General features: G+C 36.6%; 1 protein-coding gene across 2 annotated transcripts in view; it reads right to left on the bottom strand.

The window, feature by feature from the left end:
- The window catches only part of LOC117408654 (ciliary neurotrophic factor receptor subunit alpha-like), a 160,770-nt gene extending 145,215 nt beyond the window's left edge, over positions 1-15,555 (bottom strand). For both annotated transcript variants that reach the window (XM_058994445.1, XM_058994454.1), the window contains exon 1: positions 15,426-15,555. The gene's annotated coding sequence lies outside the window, so the exon portion shown is untranslated. The remainder of the gene's footprint in view (positions 1-15,425) is intronic.
- Positions 15,556-18,680: the final 3,125 nt, after the last annotated feature.

Raw genomic sequence — 18,680 nt, 5'->3', positions numbered from 1 at the left:
GGAGGACTGCTTGCCACTCCCAGCTCCACCAGCAGAGGGTGAATACCTGCTGGTTCCGTCTCAGACGCTGTGGGAGGACTGCTTTCCCCTCCCACCTCCACCAGCAGAGGGTGAATACCTGCTGGTTCCACATCCACCGTCATGGGAAGGACTGCTCCTGCCCTGCCTCGCACCACCCAGGGATGCCTGCCTCGCATCGCCTGGGGCTGCCTGTTCCACATCGCCTGGGGTCGCCAGGGATCCTGCTTCGCCTGGGGTCGCCAGGGATCCTGCTTCGCCTGGGGTCGCCAGGGATCCTGCTTTGCCTGGGGTCGCCAGGGATCCTGCTTCGCCTGGGGTCACTACACTGTGGTCGGAGCCCCACGGAGGGGAGCTGCCGGCCATGAAGAAAGGGGGGGAGGTCAGGAGACCAGCTTCCCCAGCCGCACTTTCGCGGCCGGAGATCATGTGGTCAGAGCCCCACGAAGGGGAGCTGCCAGCCATGGAAAAGGGGGGGGAGGTCAGGAGACCAGCTCCCCCAGCCGCACTTTCGCGGCAGGAAATACTGTGGCTGGAGCCCCGTGAAGGGCAGCTGTCAGCCATGAAGAAGGGGGGGGAGGTCAGGAGACCAGCTTCCCCCGCAGCAATTTCGCTGCAGGAGAAAGGGTGGCCAGAGCCCCACGGAGGGGAGCTGTCGGCCATGAAGAAGGGGGGGCAGGTCTGGAGACCACCCCCAAAAATTTTTTGGCCAGAGGAGCTGGCCGGTGCGCGGGCCATTGGAACACTACGGCTGTTTGGGTGGGAGGAGGACATCCCACCGTGGCCGCCACCTTTGGCCCGTTGCTGCCCCTGTTCCTGCGCCGGGACTGCTGACCGGGACTTTGGGGACTAAGGGGGGAGGTGGCCGAAAAGGCCATGTGTGCTGCGCACAAGGGGGGGCATGTGTGGCGGAGTGTCCCGCCCCTATTTATTATTATTTGTATTTTTGTTTGCGGCGCGGGTAAAAGCGCCGCGTCTTTTGTTATTATATTTAAAAACCCCGTGAGGATGCATGGCTGATCAGCTACTGATTATTTAACTAGCTGACAGTCATGCATCCTTACCAAACGCGTGCAGACTCTGGCCGAGGGATAATAAGATAATTACCAACTAGTTAATCCCTCGGCCAGAGTATATAAACCAGCAGCACTCTGCACTCGGGGTTGAGAGTGTAGAGGAGAGTACGGGAGAGCGGAGAGAGAAAAAGCAACATTAACAAAACAATTGCTAAGACGTGCTGGATTTCCCAGCACATCACTTACTTGTTTGTTTGTTCATTCGTTTGGCCCTTGTGCCCTTTTGTTTTGTGTTGTGTTAATTTGTTTAATATTTTGTTTATTAAATACGCTGAGTGCACTAACACTCAGCTTCAACCGCCCATCCACTGTTTGGTTTGAGTTACTTCCTGGTCCGTGACGTCATCCACATCACCACTGCGAGCCAGACTGTCACAGGTATACAGACAATACTCTGTACAAATATCATTCAATCCATTAGTCACGGTTGCTGAACTACTAAATACATTTAAGAACGCAACCAACAGAAGCCTTGGAAATAGATTGTACTGTGCATCACTCCTCAGAAATAGCTGCAGGAAAGTTTCTGGAGCTGCTGAAGAATGTTGTTGATTTTGTGGAATTCAAGTCAGTACTGGTGATCTACAAGTGTTGTGGAGCATGCATTAACACCACACAATCATCATCAAGCAACACATTAAAGATAAGTACTCATTCCAAAGCAATGCCAATATACAACTTTCAGGTAGATCATTGCTTTTGGGATGGGTACAGATACAGTACTAAGTGCAGATAGTGTTGGGGAGAAATGCATTACATGTACAGCATTGCTGTAATCTGATCTAATGTCAGTAACTTGTAACTGTTCCTTTTTCAGACATTTTATGTGAAAAAAATGACAGTCACTTTTAGTTACATAAAAAAAAGACAAGGGCTTATTCATAACATGGAAATCAGAAAGCACTTCAACAGTGCAAGTCAAACCTTACGTGTCACATGATAACATTATCTTGCTAGATAATGACATCTGAGGAGGGAACGAGTGGGTTCAATAGCTGGATTTTCAAATATATCTATATATATATAATTATATATATATATATATATATATATATATATATATATATATATATATATATATATATATATATATATTATAGTAATGTTACTCGTTACAATTTTGTTCAAGAAATTTGTAACTCACAAAGCTGAATGCATTCTAAATTATGTCTGCTATAAATTCTCATCCATGCTACTTGAATTTCTACTGGCACTGCCCGTTATCACTTACCAGGGCCTATTGCAGTGAGCAGCTTTTCTTAATTCAGCTTACCTACCTTCTAGATGATGATTTGTACATTTCCAAAATATATCAGCCAGGGATCAAACTCTCAGCCTTCTCATTCAGTATTCCACATTATACTGAATGTACTTTTACACCCTCATGTTTTTTCTCGTACAACAATGGCCACAGTTCTCTCTGAAGCAATATGTACATTCTTCCATATGTACCCAATAATTGTACAGTACATGCAATGGTAAGTGGTCTTCATTTACTAATGTATCAGTGCAATTAATGCCATAAAGCACACTACTGTGACTTAAACTAATGTGTTTTTCTCCACAGAAATTTCCTGGAGGAGGCATATTAGCCAAATGTTGTTCTCTTTTTCTATTTGAAAAGCTTTTATTACAATTACCTGAATAGTTTTCTGCTAATATGATAAAGCACCGTCCATTTGCAGTAGGATGGAAAAAAAGTATTTTGCTTACTTAGCTTTACTCCTGCAGTATTTGTTTTCATAGTTCAGTTTTCTTTACTGTTCATCTTTCACACTGTAATAGTATTATACTTACACATTTAAACCTGTTCAAGATGTTGTAAAATACAAAGCTTCTCCTGAAACAGAATGTTCAGATTTTTTTGGTCACTCTTTTACAGCTGTATGTTTACCTCCCTGTTGGTCAGCAACACAGAAACATACAGAGAACTGTCATGACTTCTCCATAATTCCAGCTTTGCATAAAACATTTATCATACATAAATTTACCTGCAATGCGGAAAACAAAATATAAGACAATGTTGTTAAGCTATTTTAACAAGCAACCTCACTTCAACAAAATCCTGTTATTTCCATATCATTAATGTTTAATACTACACTTTTAATTTTCCTTGTAAATTCGACTGAACTTGATTGGAAGTGAACCGAATTAGGCATTGACATGCAGGGGTAGATGTACTAAGATGGGACAGTCGCAGTGCAAACATACTGCAATTTGCATTTTTGTTGCAACAATTCGCAAAGTATACATTTTGTCGTATGTACTAAGAGAAAATATGTTAATAAAGAGAGCCGCGATATACTCATGTAAATATTTGTTGCGTCATCTTAGCGAGATCTTTAGCATTGCGAGAGTCTTTTTTTTAATAGATCAGAATGTTTCTATCAAAAAGCTTGTCATAATCATACAGTAGCCCCTTGCTAAACCGGACATGTTTGTTCGACATAAGGATGTGTCGGATTTAAAAAAATATATAATACAATCGCACACACGTACTGCACATTTATAGTGCTCAATGTATTTTAAATGTATAAATCATTGTGCTGAAATAACACTAATTTGTTTTGGGGAGGCTACACATTACATTATGTAAAAATATAAATCTGTACAGCAGGCCTATACAGTATACAGTACTGTAGCAAAATCAAATGAATACCTAGATAACATTCTTTTAACTTTAGCATGTAGGCTACCGCTAACACAAAATACATCATTGCTGCATTGTACACATTGTTGTACACTGCGAATAAAATATTTTTTAAATTTAACCTGAAGGATTTTAGTATTTTTTTATTATTATTTTTAACTTTGCCTACTTAGTAGCCTAGACAGTTAACACAAAATAGATCACGGTATCATGGTGCCGCATTGACAAGTTATGATACTTACAGGAGGACAGTCAATTCTCGTTAATACGAATTTCAAGGAACCAGCAACAAATGTTGTATTATACCACTAATTCGTATTATCATGAGTAGTCTATAAGCCAAATGTATACTGTCAGTTTTTATTTAAGTTAGTCAGTGGTGCAGTGCTAAATTGTGCACAATTACAAACCACCTGCACATCAATAGAATAGGTGTGTTTCCTATTCCTATACAGATGCTCAGAATGAGCTGGAGGGGTTAGAGTGTGTGTAGTCTATTGCTCCCAACATGTTGGGGAAACCAGAAATGTCATAGAAATTTGTTTTCAAGGCCTGTAAGTACACCCTGCTTTTAAGGAAAAATAAGCATTTGGCTGTTCGCCTCAAAAATGCATTGAGCACAACTGTCAATGCACGAGAAAACGCGGACTGGGAAATGCCAGCAACAACTGTTGTGACTGTTTAAAACGTGCTTTCAAAAGTTCTAAACAAATTCATGCAAATTTAAGTGTTGCAATTGCCAGCAGCTTTAATATATCTCATTATAATATTTGAGAACCCTCATTTGCACTATTTCCACACCATTTTTGCGAATTTATGAAGGAACGTCCATAATTACACACACATATTAGTAAACCCAGCAATTATTTAACAATAATAGCTACAAGGAGGGAGGAGGCATCAAAATGCAAAGCAAGTTATCCTTTGAAGCTTAGTATTAATGTGCTCCTTTCATACTTGGTTGCAAGCAACTTCATTGCATTAATAATGCATGGCATATAATTAACATGGTGCATTAATAACCATCCATTCCATCTATATGGTCCTCTCATTTTAGCCATGACTGCTAGTTATTTATATACAGGTATAATGACATACAGGGCACTCAAACAGTTAGGTCAGCCTTGAAATGCCTTGGAGGAGGGTAGGCTCAAGGATCTTGAGAAAATGTATGCAATGCTTGTGAAGTTACAGATGTCCGTACAAGTAAAGTGGAAAATCTGACCTGGCTTTTAACACATGTCTATGTCAAGATCTGGTATGCATGTTGTTTATGCCCAGACAAATAAACCACTTTAACCACTATTGTTAATGGCCCTTAACTTGGGTCTAATGTTACCATTGCAATCAAAAGACAGATCCTTCAAGTACTGTCTGTTTACACTTCATTTTGGTCCATGTCTACCAATTTGCCCTAGTTAGAAAAGCTTTGCTCAAATAGCACTGCCTCAGGAACCTACAAATGAATAGCAAAGGTTAAGGTTTTCTTTTTCAGGTACACAATGGAAGAAAGAGAGAAGCTATTTTGTTACTGGACTGAGGCAAATCTGCACAATTACCATATTCTTTCGAATTTAAGACACACTTTTTAAACAAATGTTTTCTTCTCAAAAATGGTCTGGGTCTTAAATTCAAGTATGTGATGCATGCATTAAAATAGCCAATAAAAGACGTGACTGCCCCAGTACGCAAATAGAAACGTGACTAACTGCCGAGAAAAGACTAACAAAAACGTCACTGCCCAATCTCGAATCATCCATGACATTCAGGCAGCCATAAAAAAAACATCATTAGCTTCCTGAGGAATTAACAATTTCAGCGTTTCGTTAGTATGCTCAGTTCTAAGAAACAGTACCACCCGTATTTTTCAACATGCTAAGCAACACCACAGTTCACAAAACAGGTGCGAGTAATCACGACTGAAAATGACAAGCAGCCCAATGTTCTGTGTGACAGCATACGGCCGCAAACTGCCTCCAAACGTCTTTTTCTTATATGCGTAACTGAGGTTGTGTCTTTGTAAATGCATCTTTATTTGATATTTTGTTTCCCTCAAATTGAGGGTGGGTAATTTGGGCTGCGTCTTAAATTCGAGGGCATCTTAAATTCGAAGGAATATGGTGCTTTTAACACTATCATCAGAAACATGGAAATGTGTACATACACCATATCATTAACTGTCAGGGGAAAGTTGTTGATTCTGTATTTTGGAAAATTGCTGGTTGATAGCTTCTAAAGACCAAATCTGTGGTCCAGATTTGAGACATGTGGAATATAAATATACCTCAAAGAGGAGACAAGTGCTCCCTTTTGGAGTTAAGTTTCTTTCCAAAGTAGCTGTTCAGCAATAAATTGATACCAAATAGCTACATGTCTGTGTCAAGTGACAAGCAGAACAAACAGAAAAACTGATGAAAAACTCCTATATTTCATAATGTCAAACTCAGTCGTCACCTTGAGTCTTTATTCTTAGCACATACTCTGCGTTACATACAGAGACAATCACAATATTAAGGGATTTAGCAAGGACACTAGTGCTGCGGGTTCTAATGTGAAATGCGTCACATGCAACCAAGGTTGTTTTCAGGCTTCTTTCCACTTTGTTCAGAAAGTAAATAATATCTGATACTATACTGTCATAAATGCTGTACCATGTAAGCCAGCTTATAACTGACCACAGTAGATGAGCAGTAGCAGAGGTCTGAATGATTTTTATGCAACTACTATTAACTTTTTTTCCTGTTAATAAAAAGAGCTAGATTTAATCCTCTATATATTTTAATACATCAGTAATAGCACAATCAGTGATAATGTGAGCTTTCCCACACTGCCTAAGTGCCCAAGTAGTATACCCCAAGCCTGCCCTGGAGGGACCTTTCTTATACAGTGAGGAGGAAGTACATTCTCCATGTCTATTCAATTGCTGGCCTCCTGCTTTAAGAAAGCTAGTCATCACAGTGTGAAGTGTGCCGAATAGGGTAGTGGTTTAATAATGTGGATTACTGTCAACCAAAGTATAGGCCACCAAATGCTTTTAACTTTTAACCTGTGCTATATCGATATAAAACCAGGACCCAAAGGTGAAAGGCTAGTACTGTACATGAGCACTGTCATGTCCATTCTCCCTGTAGAGAAATGTTCTTGTTGACCTGGACACAAGACAGATTAAGGGCTATTGCTTTCTGCAAACCTTTACTTCCACCCAATAAAGTGTTAAACCTACCATGGCACTTATATTTCTGCATTCTGTTCAGACTAAATTGCCCGGAACCATCTTTTACAAAACACAGTCACCCAGTCTGTCACTACTATTAAATGATTGCAGCTCTAATGTAGTCTTGTAAATGACAATATTTTTATGGCCAAACATTCATTTGCTTCTATCTATCCTGTATTACTTTCACAATTAATCTGGGGTCCCATTTCAGTTCATTATTCTAGAAGGTTGAAATATTCAGTGTTTTTGGAAGACAGCTATAAATCTTCTTTGTTTACCATCACCATCTCCAATGTAGTTTTCTGAATTGTATTTAAGTGCTAAAGTTTGGCATCCTACACATTTTTGTTTTGCAACCTTATGTATGGATCAGGGGGCAGGAGATTGGGCTCCTCCCCTGTTCTGTCCCGCCAATAATATCTGCCAATCTCTTGGTTTTCTCCATCCTCCTTTCCTCCTCCACTATGCTGCTCCACCTCTGCAACGGTCTCCCTCTGGGGGCAAGTAGAGCTCACGTCCCAACCTTAGAGGCCCAGCTGCACCAGGAAGTGTCTCCGCGAGCCACAGCAGACCCCTGGCCAAATCTATCCTAACTCTCTTCCATTTTCACGTTCTCTACCCCCTAGGTTCCCCTTGGAAGAATTAACAGTTGTTTCCCAGCCTTAGAGGCCGATTGGTTAGGTCTCAGCTGACGGTGGCTCTCTGCGAGCCAAGGGGAAACCCTGTACTCCTTCCTAAATCATAAAGCACTTCTCTCCTATTCTCACTTCCCAAGGTTCTTCCCCATGCAACCTTTGCTCCCGTCCCATGAATTAACAAAATATTTATTTTTTATTGGATTCAAAAGTGGGAAAAATATTTTTCCCACTTTGATTTCAATATTTGTTAACGTTATTTTAAATGTTGGCAGTCCTTGAGGTTCCATTATCAATTTTGAATTTACGTAATGACTGAACACATGTAAACTTGATAATGGAAGTCAGTAATTATTTTTACAATTCCATGTAATATAAAATTTGAAATTAAATATAGCAATGACACTGGTTACAATGGAAATGTAAAAATATAAAAAGCAGAACTATGTCTCAATTATAAGTTTGGAGAGATCTGAATAATTTGCCTTCAACTCCAATGAGAGAATGACTGATGAATCACAATAAATATATTCACTCTAGCGATGGATACGAAAAAGTTATTAATCTCTTAACACTTGTATTAATCTTGTTTTTTCTAGTTTGCATAAATAGAGTAAAAACCATAAACGGCCATATGGAGCGCTCTGTTTTTTCCATAAACAACCACAAACAACCTACAACAAGTTTTGAAAGCTCTAGCGTTGAATACATGTTTAATAATCTACAATACAGGGTTATTATGGGTTTTGGAAACTGTCTTGGTTTCATTCACTTCTCTTTCAAACATTGTAATTGTTACATAAAAAGAACATTTCATGCATGCTTATGATTGTTTCACTCTTGTAGCCATAAACAAACAATTATTCAGCCATTCTCTTTCTTGGAATAACAACTGTACTCCATGAACGTTCATGGAGTAGGCTCTATATACAAGTACATAATAAATGGCTTTAAGAATAAAGGGTCATGATTTGTATTAAACCAACAATAATTAATAGGAAGTGGAAAGCTTGTAGTTTAGGCAATAAAAGTGTAGTGAATCAGGAATAGTTTTTTTTTTAATAATGAAAAGGTTAAGGTTTGATGAAGTATTTTTATTTTTTATTCACACAACTTACATGCCATGCATTTTTTATTGTTAAAGGTAGTTGAAGCATGACATTACAAAATATTATTTTAATAATTCAACCTAGGCTGAACAGGGGATACATTGTGGTCAAAGCCAATTATCATGTTTTTGGCAAAAAATAATGACATTTCAATTTAATAAATTCATGCAAAATAGGTGATTGTGCAAAACAAATATATCAGTCTAATTGTGAAAATGTACTAAAGAATATTACAATTATACCTTATAGAATATTCAGTGATTCTGACCTCTGCATGGACACAATGCCAATAATATTACAATCTCACTGTGTAAATCATTTTAACTAGCTGTTTGTTCAAGGTTTATATTACTCAACATGAATGCCTGTTTATTTGAAAGGCTCTAGCAATAGTAATTAATGGTGAGCATACTGAATAAGCAGGTCACTTTTTAATGGTTTCAGTGTTTCACCAAACCCAGTAGAAGTTTATACTTTGTAGGCTTTTTTATGTATAGGAATCCAGCTGTTGCCAGTCCACACCAACATGTATGTGTGTGCAAAAAAAAAAGTACAGTACTGTACAGTAGATACAGTTTCTATGTTTTCCAGACAGATAGCAACTTCCCAGGCCATGGGATTTGGGGTAATCCTCTAAGGAAGTAGAAAAAGACATTATCTCAATTCACCATTACTGATAGCTGTCCATCTGGAAAGGGCACTGGTAGATAGCAACTCCAACCATGCCTGACTAAACAGAAGACAAAAGAAGATCTTGTGGAAACAGATTACCTTATTATTCTGTGGTGTTTGTAATTATTCTGAGTGGTTCAACTCTGCCACTTACGATCTTTGTCTATATAAATGTAGATTAGGTGTGGATGGCACAATAAAAGATGACTCGCCCAGTCATTCTGTTGCTGGATTTGAATAAATGCACGGGAAAATAACAAAATAACATCTGGGAAAAAATAGCACTGAATATGAAAAAAACAGTCAACAGTAGAGGTCTGCCCAGTGGCGACTCATCAGAGGAGGCAGAGGGAACTGCCTACTCAAAAATGTATAAATAAATAAGCTTATTTATTTAATTATTTATATGTACTATAATAATAAATGCATAGCTTTAACGAAAAGGCAGCCGTCCGATCCGCATTCTCCACTCAGTCACCACTGTACGCTCAGAGGAGGCAGATGCACTCTTGTCTCTGCTGTAGTTATGATTAGCATGTCTATTAGGTAATCACATTCGTCCATTTCTTGTGCTGGCTTGCATGGAACACTGAGTAAAGCCTTCTGAAAAACAGCCAAGAGTGGCATGCCTACCCTCCCCTTTTAGCCAATCACCGGACGTGTGCCGTCCCATATTGATGACCTCGGATGCTAATACTGATGACAGTGAAAGGAACGAAACATGGTTTAGAAGGAACATAGCAAATGCCTATAGATGATTAATTTTTGTATAGAGTATATATATATATATATATATATATATATATATATATATAATTATAGTTAAGCGTACTGTCTCTGTTTCTTTGAATTGTAATGTACCTTGATCTGGAAATTAATATGTACAGAATGGTATATCATTATTTTGCTGGTCATTTATTTAAGTTTAGCAAATTCAGATTTATATAGACAATCTTTTATAAACTGAGGGTTAAGGATAGTCTTTAATGATTTTCACTGCCCTCATAGTCCAGACCATGGAGCACAGAAATTCTTCTAAACTAGCACATTACATGTCTACTGCATTCAAAGAGTCATTCATGTCTTTAAACACTCATTCATGAGGTATCCAGTCATACAAAAAATAAACTTTCTTCTTGACCAACATTTCAACAAGAAGAGTCTTTACCAGGGCATTTGTGTTACTGTATAATCCAACGGCGAATAGGTATTTATTTAACAGAGAGGGTGTACAAGCGGGCAATTGACACTAATGGTCACATTGAATGTCCTTAAATTTCATACATAAATTTGAAAAAACAAACTTTAGTTAGTCTAGTGAGTCTAGGCTCTTTTCCACCTGAAAGCAAACTCATTTAGATATTCTGTCCGAGGAAGCCAAAATATATAGCACAGAGGAAGTTTCACTCAATCTATTATGTATATAGTGCTTCCTTAGAAAAATAAAGGCTTAAGCTTGCAAGTGTAAAAGTAAACCCAATATTGAAAGTAAAGGCGTGAGGTTTTTAGGTAATGATTGCAATCACGCTGCTCCAACAGTGTAAAAAGCTACTGGTAAGATTGCACTTGTATTAATTTTTCTCTTGGTATTCTTTATTTTTCATTTATTCAGATAATGAGCCCTATTCATAAAAGTACTTGCCGACTGCCGTAATAAAACGATGTTTGTTTAAAACTAACAAAAGTCACCCATACTGCTATTCATAAAATGATCTGAGAATACTGGTGACTGTCACAAAGCACTTTATAAATGGGTATACAGTCGTTCAAGAACGAAAATCCGCCTCTTTTGATGACATCATCAGCATTATTAATGTTCCCTGGTTGCCGTCGATAGCTTTTGCAAAAAGAAAAACGGAATCCACCGACAGTACTACCGAAACCCGAGTCTGCAGCTGCCAGTCACAGGCAGTTTGCAAAACCTGATTCTGATGCCCCTATCATGTCTGTCAAAAATTCAGGAATTTAGAAAAAAAAGTATTTTTTAAATAAATAGGGCCTACTTTGTTTACGCTGGTAAATACATTTCCATACACACACATACGATTTCCATTCTTAACTGCAGGACCAAAAAAAAAAAAAAACTAAACAAAAAGCACTGAATAATACTGTAATTCTAATAATAATAATAATAATAATAATAATAATAATAATAATAAGCATTTTGAAAACGTTAAATATTAATCTTACAAATTCTCAACTATTATTATTATTATTATTATTATTATTATTATTATTATTATTATTATTATTATTAACCACGCTTAAAGTTGGGAATCCATCAGGGACGAGTTTATGTTTATGAATCAGTTAAAGTTTCACGCCGTATTGCACACTGTACACAAAATGGATCCTTTTTTTGGTGCATGAAAAAGGCAGTATTCGTCCAAACTGTTTATTGTGAACACAGGTAAAAGAAATAAAAAGAAAAGGACCACCTTCAGCCGCGGATCATGGCAAAGAAATAATAATAATAATAATAATAAAATGAATTATCTCTTATGAATAGCAACTGCCGTTAAATAGACGGCTGTGGACGAAATCTAATCATGTACTCCTGTTTTCTCATTTCGACAGGCGTTAACCCTTTATGAATAGACCCCAACGTTACTAATATTTTACAAGGACACCAGTTAAACACACTACTTCTATATTAGGAATATATATTTTTTTTAAAATGTTGGATACAGCTCATTTTTTGTTGCATTTTAATAAAAACAGAGTTTCCTTCATTTCTTGTACAGAAAAATGTATATTATTATGGAATTAAATTATAGAATTCAAAAACAAAAAGCCTCAATATTTTTCTGTAATATTATAAAAATGTAATTGAAATACAATATTTGCCCAGTGGTAGAAAAAAGTAGCTGTTTTTGCTTCTTTTATTAAAAAATTATAATAATTTCAAGTAAAATGTAGATTTTATTCAAACTTAGAATTCACAAAGCAAATATGCTTCAAACACTCATTTTCAAAGCAGTTTATTTCCACTGTGCACATATACATTTACACAGAACATTCTTTTTTCTATCAGATCATTTGTAACACTTTCAAGATCTGTGGTGTGGATGCTTCACTGGTGATGCTTTTGGATGTTCAGCCCAATGCATCACTGGTTTCATCAAAGGGTTGAATACAAGCCTCAATTCTGTTACTGCTTTTATTAGAACATGCTTCAATTTATCTCAGAGGAAATTTGTGATTCCTAAGTAAAACATCAGAACAGAGGGTGAAAACAAACTGAGGCATTCTACCCATAAGACAGAATGCAAATGCAATTGCAATTACTGTGTCACTATAACATAATTGAACCTAGTCAAGTGATGACATTATACAGTACCATATGAGACGGAGAGCTACATTCTTAAGATTTTTACTCCAAATTTGGAAAGGAAAAACACACCCAATAAAAGGTACCCAACCAGAAGTTAGATCTTGTAGAAAGAGGGGGGAGGGGGGTAAAACTATATTAAAATATACATTATGTATCGTAATAGCAGTGTGTATTTTTCATGATAATAACCAATAGAGACATACAGCTTGCTAGTATGAATGTCCATATACCATTCTGTCCAGTGTGGGCGCTACAATACTAATATCAATAATGGTAATAAATACAGCTCCAAGATACACAGGCCTTCTGCCAAGTGAAAACAGAATATAAAAAGATTCCATTAAAAGAAAGGTATGGTACATTTGATCTGTCAACGTGATATCGCCTTACTTCGCAAAGTACTCACTATTATGCAGGTGGGAATTCAGTAGATGTGAGCTGTCGGTGTGAAGGGTTGGTGAAGAGCTCTCTGTTACATAAATGATAGTTTAAATGTATGATCTTTCTGGGATCTGCATGGAAGAACATTTACAGCAGTCTGCTGACAACTACATTTTGATGGAAACGTTTTTTTTTTTTTTTTTTTTTTCCACAATTGTTCTGAGCGTGTTCCAGCGTCAATCATTTTCTTGCTGTGGCTTCGATATGAGTTGAGTACAATTAAAAAAAAAAACTAAAAAAAAACGTGTTTTGTGTTTATTTAGTTTATATATGATGTTTATTAAATGATTGTCATTGATTTAAAATTAGTATTTTAAACGTAATTTTTAGGTAGCAATCCTTATTTGCGTTGTCTGTTTGAAGTTCGGTGTACACTAATGTCTATTATATTATGTTGTAAAATGTTCTCGAATACTAGGGATGATAGGCTACTGTTTTATATGGGTCCACCTACAGAACCGGCACGTAACTAAATGTTAAAGACAAATGAAAATAGGTAGCTTGCTAATAACTTGCTATTTTATTCAGCCACAAATAAAATAACGTTACCATGTGCCCTTTATTGATACATTTATATCGATATTATTTAATAACTCTAAAACGCTCTGCAAAAAAGGATATATGTACACATTCAAGCAAAAAGTGATTAAACAAATATAAAATGGTTTCTTTGGACTTTATAAACAAGTTGGAGTGTTTACCTTGCTAAGAGTCTACTTGCAAAAAGTATATATATATATATATATATATATATATATATATATATATATATATATATATATATATATATATATATATATGTCAACAGTATTTCGAACTGTATTAGAAAATCAAAACGTAGCCTATACTACAAAATAAATGAATAAATAAACATTTGTAAACTATTAGGAAATATCATTCGATTTTCATAATGTTAAAAACCGTTTTGATGTAATGTATTCGAGTATTTATTTATTTTTTAACATAGTTTGTGTTTGCATGTTTGGAATTCACACACTGTAAGTAGTTTGGCAAAACCTGACATCTGTTTAGTTATGTTTATGTAAGGGATGAGTAACCTAATGGAAATATTATGATAGTTGTATTTTACCTTTTATTTTCAGTGATCCAAAAAGAAATGATGTATAACATACATGGCTAGGCGCAAAACACTAAACACCAACTTTAAATGCAGGGCTTTATAAAGTTACTGCCTAACTCAGTTGTTGATTATAACACCACTAAAACATTCATAAACAATTCCCAAGTGGATTATTCAGTGCCTATCTGCAGGTTAATATTTTGGTTGTTGTTGTTGTTGTATGCAGACTTCATTTTTGAAATGCAGCAGGAGAGTGGTGTGTTTCTTGACAGTTGCAAAATCCAGCAGATACAATTTCCTTATTTAAAAGGTTGTCCTGCACCTTTTCAAACATAATCTTCAACAGGGCATGATTTCAACTAACCATTAAGGCAATGACAAATGCTTTTTTTTCTCGCAACCCCAAATTTCCTTTGATGTACATATTTAAATACTTGATGCTTAAGAAAACTGTCCAGGACACTTGGAAGGAGGTGAGGGTTGTAATAAGCAAATTGCTCACAATTAGTGTGGCTGCTGCCCCTTGCCTACATCACCATCATGTTTAAGAATGTTTAGGGGGCTAATAGATCACTTGGAAAAGAGGGAGAGAAAAAAGAAAGAGAGAGAGAAGCAGAGAACTGAGATAAATAAGAGCAAAAGAAGAAAAAAGGTATTTCCGCTAAAACTAATCAATCAGGAATTTATAATAGCTTCCATGCAGAACTGCTGACTCTGGGTCACCAGCTCCCGTGACCCTTAAACATAAGGGCAATGTTCACGTAAGAAAGAGAGATAAGGGAATCCTAAGCTAATTGCCGAGCCAATGTCAGTGCATTCAATGCCTTCCATTTTCACTCCAATCCATTTTTTAATCACTCCCTTATTACTTTAATTCCCAATAAGCAGGTTTTGCTTTCTTACCCACAAGCCATCTAATGTGCACATACATGTGTTTTGTTGTCTATGTTATAATGCATGTACATATTAAACAAGCAACTCCCTTCTCAATCAAAATGCACATTCAGATCTGTCTGCTCCTAACACTTCATAAAATAAATAAGCACATCTCATCAAGTAAAAAAGGATGGCAGTCCTTCAGTAAAAGCAAGCAAGCATCTCTCGTTCAGCTAGATAAGAAAACAGCATCTCATAAAATAAGTCTTCGGAGCTATCCCAGCAAATGCAAAAGAAACCAGATTTGTGTACTTACTTAAAATGCTTTAGCTTGTCCCTCTGTCTCTGTGGCTGTGAGCTCCAATACAAAAAGTTGCCAGTGTGCTCAGCCTTATTGCTGTGTTTTAACCAGCAGCTTGCTCTGCACTGGCTGGGGGATTAAAGCACTTTTAAACTCACACAGACACCCCATGTGACCAGGAAAAGTCATTGGTGAGGGCTCAGGAATAAATTATGAGCTGAGCTGTCCGTGCACCCCCTAGCCAATGTTTCGGGAAGTGTATGCTTAAAAAAAACACACACTCACAGATACATGTCAGAGATTTTAGCTAGAAACGGTTTTAAGAAATCCACTAGAATTATACTATATATTATGTTTTCCTTCTGGTCCTTTACTAAATGAAAACCAGAAATGCTGCTCTACTTGAAACTGTTATCTCTCTTCTTTTTAAATCACTTTTTTTCCAATGGAGCTGCTGTATTTATTTATTTCTCAATTATTGGAGAAAGCAGAGCTTGCTTACAGACAACATTTACTTGTAAAAAGTTACATTTCTCATCCTTTCATTGAATCTACATTTAAGGGTTAGCCAACAAACAAAAAATGTTACATAGATTGTTGCTAAGAAACCATTTTTTCTCAAGTAATGCAAAAAATAACAACACGACTCCTAACTTCATACAAGTAGAGCACATATGTTTTAAAGGATATTAAAACAAACATGATTTGATCAGCATTGTCTTGAGGAAATGAACGTCAATTATCAACATATCGTCTGATTTAGTGATTAAAAATAAACCATGGATGTAAAAATGGATTGCTTGCTGATGCATACAAATATCTTAAACATCAGAGGAATCCAAATTCTATATTATCGTATCTCATGAATGGCCATGGCAACCTGGCACTGCATCTTTTAAATGTTGAAAAGAGTGCATAACTTTTGTATATACTGGTTCAAATGTGTTTTGTTTTTATTTCCACTGAGACTGGCGCCATTCACACTTCACACTGCAGCATGCTTCAAATTGTGTCCCCCTAAAACTATTTATTGTGTAAATTATCTTTTTTCAAAGTCCTATATTTTGTGTGTATGTTGGAATCAGAACTCACTGTGATGTAAGTTGTTTGTTTCCTAATCTGGATTATGCCATGACATTGTTTATACATCTTTCGGTTTTCATTAACAGAAAGAAAAACTGCCAAAAGTTGTCAGCAAACAGCCAGCAATTATGGAAAAGAGAGGCGAGTTTATAAAGGAAAAAAGCAAAAATTACCAAAAACAGATAGAGCCGTATTAAATTATATAATAACCTCATTATACATATTAATTAAATCCTTAGACTTTTGTCAAAACCTCAGAATGACCTACTTACTACAGTTAAAATATCTGAAATACTGAACACATTTAATGTTACACAGAAATTCGAATTTTAAAGCGGTTACCACAGCTAAGTCTTTCATATCACAGATGTTGTTTTTTTTTTGTTTTTTTGGAACTGAAGCATAAAGATTAATTTTGCTTCATTCACAAATCTTACCAGATAAACCTAGAAGTGGATTCAAAGAAGGATAGTGAAGCTTTGATAGTCTTTTGTATTTCTTTTCTTAAGCTTTCTCTCTGGGTCTGGAATGCAAAGCATTTTTTAAAAACAATGCCAGCTAGCTTGGCGGCTAAAAAACACAGGGTGTACATTTACAAATCAATACTGAGGTTCAGAAGCCTTTGCATTAAACATGAGCCTTCTGTAGCTCTCAGACCTAATATCGCTCTCATCAAACTAACTTGCTCTCAACAGCTCATAGCTCTTAAAGATGCAGTGTCCATTATAAAAACACATTAGCATCATACAGTAAAACACAAACATTTGGTTGATTGCAGTTTAGAGTCCAGTGCCGGAATCGTTAAAATTACTAATTACTACCAGCAAATTAAAAATTAATACTTGTATTTAATAAGTTAGAGTCTCAGGAAAGCACTGTTGATTCAAATCAGTGTTTAAAATAAGCACAGAAAATTGAACCATGAAAGCAAAGGATTTAAATCTCTCTCTATCTATCTATCTATCTATCTATCTATCTATCTATCTATCTATCTATCTATCTATCTATACACACATATATATATATATATATATATATATATATATATATATATATATATATAAAGTGAGAGAGAGCGAGAAACAGATATTCAAAAATTAATATATGTGTGTGTGTGTGATTTGTACCATTTTTAGTGTGCAATTTGTTCTTAGCATTCAGCTGTTTCTCCTGCATGATAAATAATGGCATATTGCCATTAAAGAACAACATACCAAACCACAGACAGACAAAAAGAATATTTACTGCCCCTATAGTGTTTATGTATCTGGTAACATCCATTTGTGAAAACATGAAAGTGAAGTATTTAGAGTTATGCTCTCTTCACAAAAGGAAACATAGAATGTGATGCTGCTACAGACAGAAATATACTTCTCCATTATTGAGAATAGGAAGTCAATTCAGAATAAAAAGTACCATTTGTATACTTACAAACTGCTTGTAACAACATTACTGATTAAGGCATTGTCTATGTTATGTAAAAGGCGTTTTCATTTTCTATAGTTGAAGGGGACACATGTCTGAAACCAACATCAGAGTGAGTGTTCTGTAAGCAATGGCATTTTTATATATATATATATATATATATATATATATATATATATATATATATATATATATATATATATAAATTTAGTCATTGCCAATTATTTTTTATTATTTTCACCCCAATTTGGAAATGGCCAATTATTTTTAGGCTCAGCTCACCGCTACCACCCCTGCGCTGACTCGGGAGGGCGAAGACGAACACACGCTGTCCTCCAAAGCGTGTGCCGTCAGCCGACCTGCTTTTTTTCACACTGCGGACTCACCATGCAGCCACCCAAGAGCTACAGCGTCGGAGGACAACGCAGCTCTCGGGCATCTTACAGGCAAGCCCACAGGCGCCCGGCCAGACTACAAGGGTCGCTGGTGCGCGGTGAGCTGAGGACACCCTAGACCGCCAATTGAGCGCCGCCCCCTGGAAGCTCCCGTCCTCGGTCGGCAAAGGAATAGCCTGGACTCGAACTTGCGACAGCAATGGCATTTTTAACAGTACACAATCGTAAGATAGCAAGTTTAAGATGATAAAAACTAAGGGTGCAACGTTAAGGGAAGTTATACAATACAATGCATGTTAAATAATTTTAAATGTATTGATATATCCAGTTAATTTTTTGAAACTTGGATTCATAGCTCAACTTTTTG

The sequence above is a fragment of the Acipenser ruthenus genome, chromosome 2 (genome assembly GCF_902713425.1).
Source record: "Acipenser ruthenus chromosome 2, fAciRut3.2 maternal haplotype, whole genome shotgun sequence".
In the NCBI taxonomy this organism is placed as follows: Eukaryota; Metazoa; Chordata; class Actinopteri; order Acipenseriformes; family Acipenseridae; genus Acipenser; species Acipenser ruthenus.
Note: the sequence above shows the minus strand (reverse complement) of the source record. Positions and strands in the feature narration are given on the sequence as shown.